Source organism: Zingiber officinale, chromosome 5B (genome assembly GCF_018446385.1).
Source record: "Zingiber officinale cultivar Zhangliang chromosome 5B, Zo_v1.1, whole genome shotgun sequence".
Lineage (NCBI taxonomy): Eukaryota > Viridiplantae > Streptophyta > Magnoliopsida > Zingiberales > Zingiberaceae > Zingiber > Zingiber officinale.
In genome coordinates this window covers 89,065,290-89,076,691 of record NC_055995.1, presented here as the reverse complement: position 1 = coordinate 89,076,691, position 11,402 = coordinate 89,065,290, and positions in this window count along the sequence as shown.

Genomic DNA, 11,402 nt, shown 5'->3' with positions numbered 1-11,402 from the left:
ATGGATTACTTAACCTAATTACTATAATTTAGTATTTCTTGCCCAGACTTGCATTGATGCACGGATATAAGAATCGTAAGTCCAGGAAATGGGCCTACGCATCTCACGCCGTTCTAAGTTTGTGAATACACAATCAAGGTAAACCTAGTGTGTTTGTGAGATGCTCAAGTCCTAGATCTATAGGTGCATGTTTTCTATGGATATGATCTAGACTAAGGCTAAAGTTAATTTTGAAAGTCTAAGGAAATGGGAATTTTAAAAAATAAATGTAAAAATGTTTCCTTAGATTTTACAAACCCTTTTGAACAGTAGCGGTCCTAGTCTATGAAACACATTCCTAATTGTCGACAAAAGTTGCTAAATTCACTTTCAGAGATTTGTTTGGTAAATATATCAGCTAAGTTAGACTTGGACTCAATGTAATTGAGTTTAATATCTCTGTTAGTGACATGATCCCTGATAAAGTGGTGTTTAATTTTAATGTGTTTAGTTCTGGAATGGTGCACTAGATTTTTTGTTAGATTGATTGGGCTAATATTATCAATTAACACTTTTATGTTTTTAAAGTTTAGATTAAAGTCTTTTAGGGTGTGCATCATCCATAGCAGTTGTACAACACATTTTCTTATTGCTATATATTCAACCTCAGTAGTAGATAAAGTAACACAGTGCTGCTTTCTACTAAACCAGCTGACAAGTGATGATCCAAGTAGTTGACAACCACCACTTGTACATTTTCTATCTAGTTTACATCTGGCATAATCTGAGTCAGAGTACCCTATAAGTTCAAAATTGGTCATTCTAGGGTACCACATTCTTACGTTGGGCGTACCCTTTTAAGTATCAAAAGATTCTTTTAACATTGGCCAAGTGTGATTCTTTGGCACAAGTTTGGTACCTAGCATACATACCAACTGTAAATAAAATATCTGGTCGACTGACAGTTAGATACAGTAGACTTCCTATAACACTTCTGTAATATTTGAGGTCTATAGATTTTCCATTTAGATCACTGTCTAGGTTTACATTAGAGGCCATTGGAGTCTTAATGTCGTTGGAGTTTTCCATTCCAAACTTCTTAAGTAATTCAAGTGTATATTTTTGTTGATAAACATATTTTTCTTCATTTGTTTGATTTGTAGACTTAGGAAGAATGTTAGTTGTCCTACTAGATTTATTTCAAATTCTTGCTCCATTAATATTATGAATTTTTGTAGAAGTTTTGAATTAGTTGCTCCAAATATTATATCATCTACATATACTTGAGCTATAAAAAAATCTTGATTAATTATTTTTACGAAGAGAGTTGGGTCTACTTGACCTTGTTTGAAATCTTTTGAGATTAAGTATATGGTTAACCTTTCATACTAAGCTCTGAAAGCCTGTTTCAAATCATATAGGGATTTCTTTAATTTGAACACATAATTAGGGTGTTCTAAGTTCTCAAGCCTTGGGGGTTAACTTATATATACCTCTTCTTTAATTAGTCCATTTAGAAAGATCGATTTTACATCCATTTAATATAATTTAAAACCTTTATGTGCTGCATAGCTTAATAACATTCTAATTAATTCTAGTCTGGCAATGGGGTTTCATTGTAGTCAAGTCCCTCAATTTGGCTAAATTCTTTTGCTACTAATCTGGCCTTGTTCCTAACAATTTCCCCCTTTTTATTTATTTGTTCCTAAAAATCCATTTTGTTTCGATTACCTTTTTATGTTCTAGTAATGGAACTAGATCACACACTTCATTTCTTTTAAATTATGCTAGTTCCTCTTGCATGGTTAGGGTCCAATTTAGGTCACTTAATAATTCTTCTATTGTTTTTAGGTTCGATGTTAGAAATTAAGGTTATTTGGCTTAGGTTTCTAAAAGTTAATCTAGTTTGGACTCTATATCTGGGTCACCAATTATTTGTTCAAGTGGATGGTTTGGGTTAACCCTTATGGTTCTAGATTGTTCATTTTCTTGTGGTTGATGTTCTTCTTCATGTTCTAGACTTAGGTTTTCACTTACTTCCCCTTGACCAGTGCTACCTCTAATAAAGTCAATTGGTTGAATCTGGGTTTGTTCTAGGTTAGGGTTAAATTCTTTGAACTTTATCGTTATATACTCTATAACCTCTATTGTTTAATGAGTACCCTACAAAAATTCTATTTTCTACTTTTAAGGTAATTTTTTCTAAGTATTCTCTTATATTTAGTATGTAAACTGGGCATCCAAACACTTAAAAGTAATTGATATTTGGTATTTTATTATAGTAGAGTTCAAATGACATTTTATTATAATTTTTATTTATCATAGTTCTATTTTGTACATATCAGGCTGTACTAACAACTTCTTCCAAAAGTATTTAGGAAGTTGATATTCATTCAATATTGTTCGAGAGGCTTCAAGTAGGGTTCTATTCTTTCTCTCAACTATTCCATTTTATTGGGGTGTTTTAGGGCACAAAAATTTGTGATGGTAGTCATTTTCTAGATAGAATGTATTAAAATTATGATTCCTAAATTCACCTCTATTGTTACTTCTAATTCGTTTGATTTTTTGGTCATTTTCATTTTCAGTTTGTTTGCAAAAGTTACTAAAAGCTTCAAATGTCTCATCTTTATTTTTTAAGAATTTTACCTAGGTAAATTTTGAGTAATCATCTATTATTACTATATAGTAAAGACTTCCACTTATTGATTTGATTCCACGGGAGTCAAATAGGTCTAGGTGCAACAATTCTAGTATTGAATTTGTTGAAGTTTGATTTACTAATTTGTGAGTTGATTTGGTTTGCTTCCCTTATTAATAAGCATTACAGACTGTTGACTCTAAGTTAGATAGTTTGGGTAAACCTCTAACTAAGTCATTTAATTTTGTTAGATTTATAAAGTTTGTGTGTAATATTTTTCTATGCCATAACCAGATTTCTTCTTTCTGTGTCAAGTGACATTTAAGTGAAGAGATGGCTAGGTTGATTGCATAGATATTGTCTTTCCTAAATCCTTTTAGATTTATGTTAGGGTTATCTATGTGCTTAATTAAGCATTCAGATGAGAGAAATCTAATCTTATATCTAGAATCGTATAGTGGACTAATGCTAAGTAGATTGTATTTAAAGCAATCAACAAGCAACACCTTTTTAATAATAAAGTCAGTTTTGAGTTTGATATTGCCTATCCTAATTATCTTAGTTTGCCGTTGTTTCCAAAGGCACCCGTTCCTAGACTTTTGTAAGTTAGTTGAGTGAACTTGGTGTGATCCCCAGTCATGTGTCTGGAGCAATCATTGTCCAATATCTATTTGATTTCCTATAGAAGGTGGGAGTTATTATTAATTTCATTCACTTTAATTTATAATTTTAATTGAGTTGTTTAAATATTAACTTAAGCCAAGAGGAAGGAAATTAGTTGAAGATTAAGTTAGAAATTAGAGTTATGATTATGAGTTAAGTTTTATTAATTTTAATTTAATTTAATTTAATTTAAATTTGATATTAATTTAATTTTAATTTTAATTTTAATTTTAATTTTAATTTTAATTTTAATTTTAATCTAATTTGTTTTAATTTTTAATTTGATTTAATTTAAATTTAAGATCCTTAATCATCTCACCCAATCTATATTTTCAATTAAGAAATCCTATAATTTTGTGAGATGAGTTAAGTTGGATTTCAGAGTTTGGAATTTATGTTAGATTCAAGTTTAACTTTGGGTTTAATAAATAAACATTCTTTGGATAAACTTCTAAGTTGTGGTCAGTCACCTGGACATCATTAGAGTAACCACACATTCAAAAATTTTCAAATAGTCCTATCCACTGAACTTAATATAAAACTTTAGTTTAACCGATTAGGATTTGTAAGAGGCAACTTTAGTTAGTTTCACTAAGCCAAATGCACCAGGTTGAAGCTATATCTTCCTTGACATGCATAGGTAGAGTTTTCCTAACCTACTATCATCCAAAATTTCACCAGTATCATTTATCAAGTTAAACTTTTGTCCCTTTTTAGACTAGTCCTAATTACCCATCCGGGTAAGTTATTGATTTTGGAGGTCCCAGCTAGTTTGGAGCCTCCCCTGAATTGTTGGACTTTGGGTTTAGGTTTTAGGTTTGTGTCAATTTATTTTATAGTTATAGTAGACTTGGTTATAGCTTGGGTTTTGATTAATTTTTTTTATTTAATTTAGGTTTGGTTATTAGTTTGTTTGATTTTATTGAATTTAGTTTTAGTGGGTTTAACTTTTGAGATTGAGGTTGAGTTACTTGTTTTATTTAGTTTTAGATAGTATATTTTATTTTTAAGTGTGTTGTATTGATTGATTCCTACTTGCGTGGTTAGGCATGCTTTCAGAACCCAGACCTTGGTTTCAGTTTTATTTTGATTGACTAGAGTTATAAAGGTTTTGTTAGTTGAGATAGACTTGTATCCGAGTCTGGACTTATTGTACACAGCTCTTTGTGATCCAAGTATCATATAAAGGTACTTTAATTTAGTCGTAATTTTTTCTAGTAGTTCTTTTAGTTCAAGTATTTCACTTTTCAATCTGGAATTGTCCTCCTCAAGTTTTGCAACTTGAGTCAGGATTTCAGGTTGAATCGACTCAGTTGCTGAGATAGATTTTAGTTGATCATTAAGTATTTTATTTTCCATATTTAGTTCATTTATTTGATTTTCAGACATAGTTAATTTTTTATCTAAACATGCAATGATTTTAAAAAAATTCTTGCTAAGAGTAGACTGTACCTCATCGGAACCTTCGGAAACGAGTGCGAACTCGTGGCTTGATTGAAGTTTAGACTCATCTTCTGATTGACTTTCTGATTCTGGTTTGTAAGCCATCAGTGCGAGGTAGTTGGTGTGCTTCAGCTCGTCACCGTCTGATTCCTCCACGGATGATTTGTCCCAAGTCACCTTGAGGACTTTCTTCTTCTTGAGATTTGGGCAGTCATTCTTATAATGCTCCTTCTTATTGCATCCAAAGCATGTAACATGTGTCTTGTTGTTGGGAGTAGATTTGGTCTTCTACAGATCCCTTTTAGTGAAGTTCTCCTTTCTCCTAGTGAACATCTTCCTTACCAGGTTCATTAGGTGTTCATCATCTGAGTCTGGGTCAGACTCATCTTCTGGTTTTGGTTTAAATCTGGATTTATCTTTTGACGATCCTGCAACAAGAGCAATACCTTTCTCAGGTTTGGCGTTAATCTGTTCGTACAGTTCTAATTCACAGAAAAGTTCATCTAACTTTAATTTAGAAAAATTCCTAGAAATTTTGTAGGCATCCATGATGGATGCCCACATTGCATTTTGAGGAAATGTGTTTAAAGCATACCTGATCAGATCTCGATTCTCCATCTGATGTCCAATTGTGTGGAGTCTATTGAGGATGCCTTTTATCCTCGAGTACAATTGATTGACAGATTCTTCTTCCTGTATTTTAATGCTAAATAATTTATTTAAAAATAAGTCTCTTTTTGTTACCTTTACGTCGTTGGTTCCTTTGTGTAGTTCTATGAGCTTATCTCATAGCTCCTTTGTGTTTTCATGTGTGTTGATGCGGTTCAACTCCTCTTTTGTTAATCCACACTAGATTGTGTTGAGGGCCTTCAAGTCAATCTAGGTCTTCTTCTTCATTTTCGAATTCTAATTTTCCAGGTCCATTGGAATTCCGGCGTTGTCGACGAACGTCTTGTATCCTTTGGTGACACTGAACCATTGGTCAAAGTCAATATTCAAGTACACCTCCATATGCTTCTTCCAATATGAAAATTTGTCTTTGTTAAAAAGTGGTGGATGAACAGTGTTGTATCTTTTATTTTGGGCCATCTAGAATTGAAATAGAAAACTAGAAGAAGGTGCCAAGACTTGGTCTTGGATTAACAGAATTTTAAGAAAGAGATATCGAGGAACTTGATTGGTGTTGCACCAACTTCGAGTAAAAATCGAACGAGAAGGAATTATTTGAAGAGATAAACTTTTACCAATTCAAATAAAATGTGAAAGACTAAAATCCAAAACTGAAACGATTCCCCCCTGGTTTGATTGGTGGTTGCACCAATTTAGAGCAAAACCTGCTCTCATTCCACCTATTGGATCGAGTCGCACGTGAGAGGGTGGAAGAGGGGGGGGTGTGAATCATGTGGTTCTTAAAACTTGTTTTTTATTTTCAAATTTAAAAGCAAAGTACGTAGTGGAGAAAGGAAGTTAGAAAGCGAAGTAAAAGAACAAACAAATAAATATGCAAACTCGGTCGGTTTACTTGGTTCGGAGCATTCGACAACTCCTACTCCAAAACCTAGGTCCCGCGGACCTATCGATGGGTAATTCACTAAAATACTTTTTCTAGCACCCCAGAAAAAGGAATCGAGTACACAAAAACATGGAACAAGTGCAACACACTGCACTTGTCCAAATTACAAGTACACAAATTACAAGTTTGTTACCCAACACTTTCAAAGATTGTCAGCTTAAGCTCGATGTTAGTCGGTTCCTCACAGTAGTCAAGTGTAACAACGTCGTAGAAAAGTCACAACAGGAAGCCAAAGCAGTCAGAACCTCAAATGGACGTGTAGAAGCTTGTATGAAAGTTATTGTAGAAGCTTAGATCGAGGAGCCCTTATAAAGGCTATGGAAGGTGCCTTCAAAGGCCTTAAAGGGGCCTCCAACACGACAAATTTGATCCTAGAACAAACTGGCTCTTATCCGTGACGAGGTCTGATTCTTATCTTACGGAAGGCACTTTCCATACATTGAAGGCACCTTTTATGAACAGTGCCAAGATGCCTTCCACTGCTTGAAGGCACCTTCCATCCCTTGGAAGGTGCCTTGGGTACTATTCACATGAGGCTTTTTGTGATCTTCTTGCCTTGCAAAACATGTTAGTCCCATAGACTAAATAATAATCTGCAAGATAAGTGTTAGCATAATGATACTAAGTAGTAATTAGACCTTATCTCTTCTGAGACCAGGATCTAGTCAATGTTTCAGTTTAGGGATCCGAAATGGACCTAAACTGGACTGACGCCTACTGTCCCGTAACCGGAACGCGTCCTCACCGAGTCACTCTCCTCGAGTGACTTACCTTCACTTATCAATTTGTAGTCAATTGATAAGCCTCACAATCGACCAGGTCTTTATGCCAGTTGTCAGGTTCGCAGACCCAACTGGACTTCTACCAATTGTCCACCGGATTTTCTGCTAGATATCAGGTCGGCCCATTAACCTATCTAGACTTCGCACCAGCTATCTGGTCCCGCGGACCTAGCTATATTTCAGTCTGGTGTCTGGTCCTCTAGACTCGTCAATTCCTGCATGCTTAGTAAAACACTTAGATCACAAAGGCACCTAACTTAACTCACTTGTCATTCATCAAAATTTGAGTTAGACCATTAATGCAAATCGCACCAACACGATCTTCATCTTTCTCCCTATGGCATGTTCTCCTTCTCCCCCTCTGGAAGTCCTATGGTACACCTCCACTTCGTCGGATTATAATGGCGACGAAGTGGATCAAATGATAATGTTTTACCATATCCCTCTTGATCACAAGCTTGCCATCCTGTTTGCCTACGATCACCCCCACACCCCTCATGAAGGGTTTCTAACTTTTTTCAAGGATCAATTTTACGTCGGACTTCGCTTTCCCATCTATCTTTTTTTTCGCTAAAATTTATTGATATTTCCATATTTTATTACAGCAACTAGTGCCTAACTCCTTTAGGCTATTATGCGGAGTAGTAATCCTATGAATCCTTATATTTTCATTATTTTTATTATCCTAAACAATCTGAATCGGGGGTCTTCCTCTTCCAAGCTTAAGTCAATGCAATGTACTTTGATAAAATGCCCTCCTCCAATAAGGACTGGAAGTCCCACTACTTCTACGTCCAACATCTCGGCCTGGCTACCTTCCCAACGGCTGGTAGATGCAGCTATCTAACTCCCTCGAGTTGGGAAAATATCGGTGGGAACCGACCCACCTCCAAGTCACGACGCAGCTAGCCGACCTGAAATATCATATACACAAGTTGTTGTTGGAGGGTATTTTGTATATGTTTGGGATGAGTCCCGTCCGCACTCGGTTGCCATGCACTTTTGGTGAGTAGCTTTTCCTTCACTTTTTTTTTATATAACTAATTTTTTTCTCCTCTTTTGCAGCTAAAGTGATGTTTAAGGGTTTACTTAGCGACTCTACTAAGTTAACCGATAGAGAACTAGAGGCTCGTGGAGTTGCCAAGCTGGAGAGCCATAGATTATTATCGGTCGGGACTTTAGAAGCACAGACCGACGAAGGAGAAGCAAGCTGAGTAACAGGGAGTGATGCCATTACTAACACTAGCGAGCTACCTCCCTAGCGACCCTCCTTGCTGCCTGTAGCGGTGTATTCGGAGTCGATAAATTCTGCAGAGCCATTGATTCAGCGCTAATGCCGCAACAAGCTTCAAACGAAGGCTCCTGCCCGCTCAGCCACTTTAGTCCCTCAAACTTCTACCACCGCATCTGCACATCGACCACCTTCCGAGCGGGGAGAGAGCTCCACTTCTGCCACCCCCGAGAGAACAACGGGTGGACCAACTCCCCCATCCTCTAACCGGATGCCTTCCCTCTCCAAGCTATCGTCTGATGCAATAGTCATATGACCCAAATCTTATCTACCACTAGAACTGGTCAGCCTTGCAACCCCTTTTTTCACCATCCGCTCTGCTCCAATGCCAAAATCTAAGGGCAAGGCTAGCTCGGATCCAATCGGCTCCAATTCACACAAGCATGTAATGTCCATCCTTAGGTTGTCAACAGATGAGTGGCATTACCCTGATATAGAAGAGCCACTCACACCTGATCATAAAATAAGGATTCAAGGTCCTTTGGCCCAGACCTAGGTGGAAGCCAGAGCTAGGGCGGCGACCATCCCTCCATATGAGTTGGCTGATCAGTTCAGCCAAAATTCTACGGGGATAGGTTTATGTAGTATTTTGAATGATTATATCTTATGCTTAGCTTGACCTAACCACTTTCTATGTGTAATAGTTTTGGGTGGATGACCTGGCTCTCTGCGAAAGGCTGGCCCAGTTAGACCACAAGCTCAAGCAGGTGCAAACCACGAGTGGGGATGCAAGCGTTTCCCAAGTCTTGATCTAACACTTAACTATAGAGGTGACACAACTAAAGGAAGACTTGGAGAAGCAATCTGAGCAGCTTCTCAGATCCGAGAGGGCCTTGACCATAGAGAAGGAAAAAAGTCACGATCAAGCCGTTGCGCTAGAGAAGCTTAGGAAACAAGTACACAATTTTGAGGCAAAGATCAGCTCAGCTAACGCTCGGAAGCTCAGGGCTATTGAATACCTTGATATCAAGAACAAAGAGGCTCGGGCCCTAGTGAAGAAGTTGGAGGAGACGGAGGTGACTCTGGCCATAGAGCAAGTTAGTCGCACTACAGAGTAGACGAGCCAGGAACTCCAACTCTACGAGCATAAAAGAATAATTGATGAGAAAGACGTTGAGATGCGAGCATTAAAGGCCAAACTTGCTAAATTTAAGGAGGAGCCCAGTCGGCTGGAAGCCCACAGGGTGGAATATCTCCACTCCAGGGATTTCAATCAATTGCTCACTGATCGGACCATCAAGCTGTTTAGCTATGACATTAATCGGACTATCAAGAAGTTAAAGGAGGGTGACTATCTTTCTGCTGAGGTTCCTCCGACCTTTATTAAAAGACAAAAGATCTTGGAGGTGCTCCTAGATGATGTGATTGCAGACTTGGCGTAGTTTTTTGTTAAGTTTATTGGTAGTTCCTTGTAGCAACCAAGTATCTTTGTAAAAATCTTCTAAGTTTGATTCAATGCAAGCCCATTTAATGTCTTAAAGTTCTCGTTCTATTGATGCGCTAATTTATAACTTACTTCTTTTCATCTCTGATGCTTAGCTTTCCCAATATATTCGAGCAAGAAGAGTTTCCACACTTAACGACGAGAGTAAGTTTACTCGTAGTTTAGCTGCTCAGCCTGTGTCTTTAAGATTTGGTCGAGAACTAGCCCTTTCATCAGACGCCCGATCAGTTTGCTTGAGCACTAGAGTTAAGCTCGCTTATAATTTGGTCGAACGACGTGAGAGTCTGAGACACTTGGAGCAAGAGCTTAGTTGACTTATAACTCGGTCGAATGGCACGAGAGCTTAGATCACTTATAACTCGGTCGAATGGTGCAAGAGTCTAGGACACTTAGCGCAAGATCTTTGCTCGCTTATAACTTAAACTAGTGGCGCAAGAGTCTAGGGCACTTGGCGCAAGAGCTTTACTCACTTATAACTCATCCTAGCGGTGTGAGAGTCTAGGGCACTTGGCACCAAAGCTTGCCTCGCTTATAACTCGACGAAATGGCACAAGAGTCTGGGGCACATGGCGCGAGAGCTTGACTCACTTATAACTCAGCCGAATGACACAAGAGTCTAGGACACTTGGCGTGAAAGCTTAGCTCACTTATAACTCGGTCGAACGACATGAGAGTCTAGGACACTTAGCTTGAGAGCTAAGCTTGCTTATAACATGGCTGAACGATGCGAGAGTCTAGGACATTTGGCATGAGAGATTGGCTCACTTATAAGTCAACCAAATGGCGTGAGAGTTTGGGACACTTGGCGCGAGAGCTTGGCTTGCTTATAACTCAGTTGAACGATGTGAGAATCTGGGATACTTGGTGCGAAAACTTGGCTCATTTATAACTCTATTGAACGGTGCAAGAGTCTAGGACACTTAACATGAGAGCTAAGCTTGCTTATAACTCAGTCGAAAGGCGTGAGAGTCTAGAATACTTAGCACGAGAGCTTATCCTGCTTATAACTCGGTCGAATAATACAAGAGTCTGGTGTTGGTGTAATTTTTCTAGGTCAAGGTTGACCAGTTTGATTAAACTTGAGTTGGCTCAAGCTTGAATCATGATATTTGACAATATATGGAGATTGCAAGTGTAATCATCCATTTGTGAGAAGAATCAAGTAGGTCAAGGCTGATTGGATACTTGACTGGGAAGTTCTAATTGGAGATTAGGTAAGGGCAAGACCAATAGGATCGATGGTAGAACAAAAAGAGTCAATTAGGTCAAGGTTAACCGGATATTTGACTAGAAAGTCATAGTGAGTGAAGTCAGACATTTGGGAAGTTCCAGTGAGTGAAGTTGGGCAAATGAAAAATCCTAGTGAGTGAAGCTAGGCAATTGGAAAGTCTTGGTGAATAAAGTCAGGTGAGAAGTCCAGGTGAGTGAAGCCGGGCAGATTAAAAGTCTACTAAGTGAAGCTAGACAGTTGAAAAATCTCGGTGAGTGAAGCTAGGTGAAAAGCCCTAGTGAATGAAGCTGTTGGTACCCCAAGGTTATTTTGGTGTGATCAAACAAGTTAGGTTAGGTCATGTTGTGTTTAATCC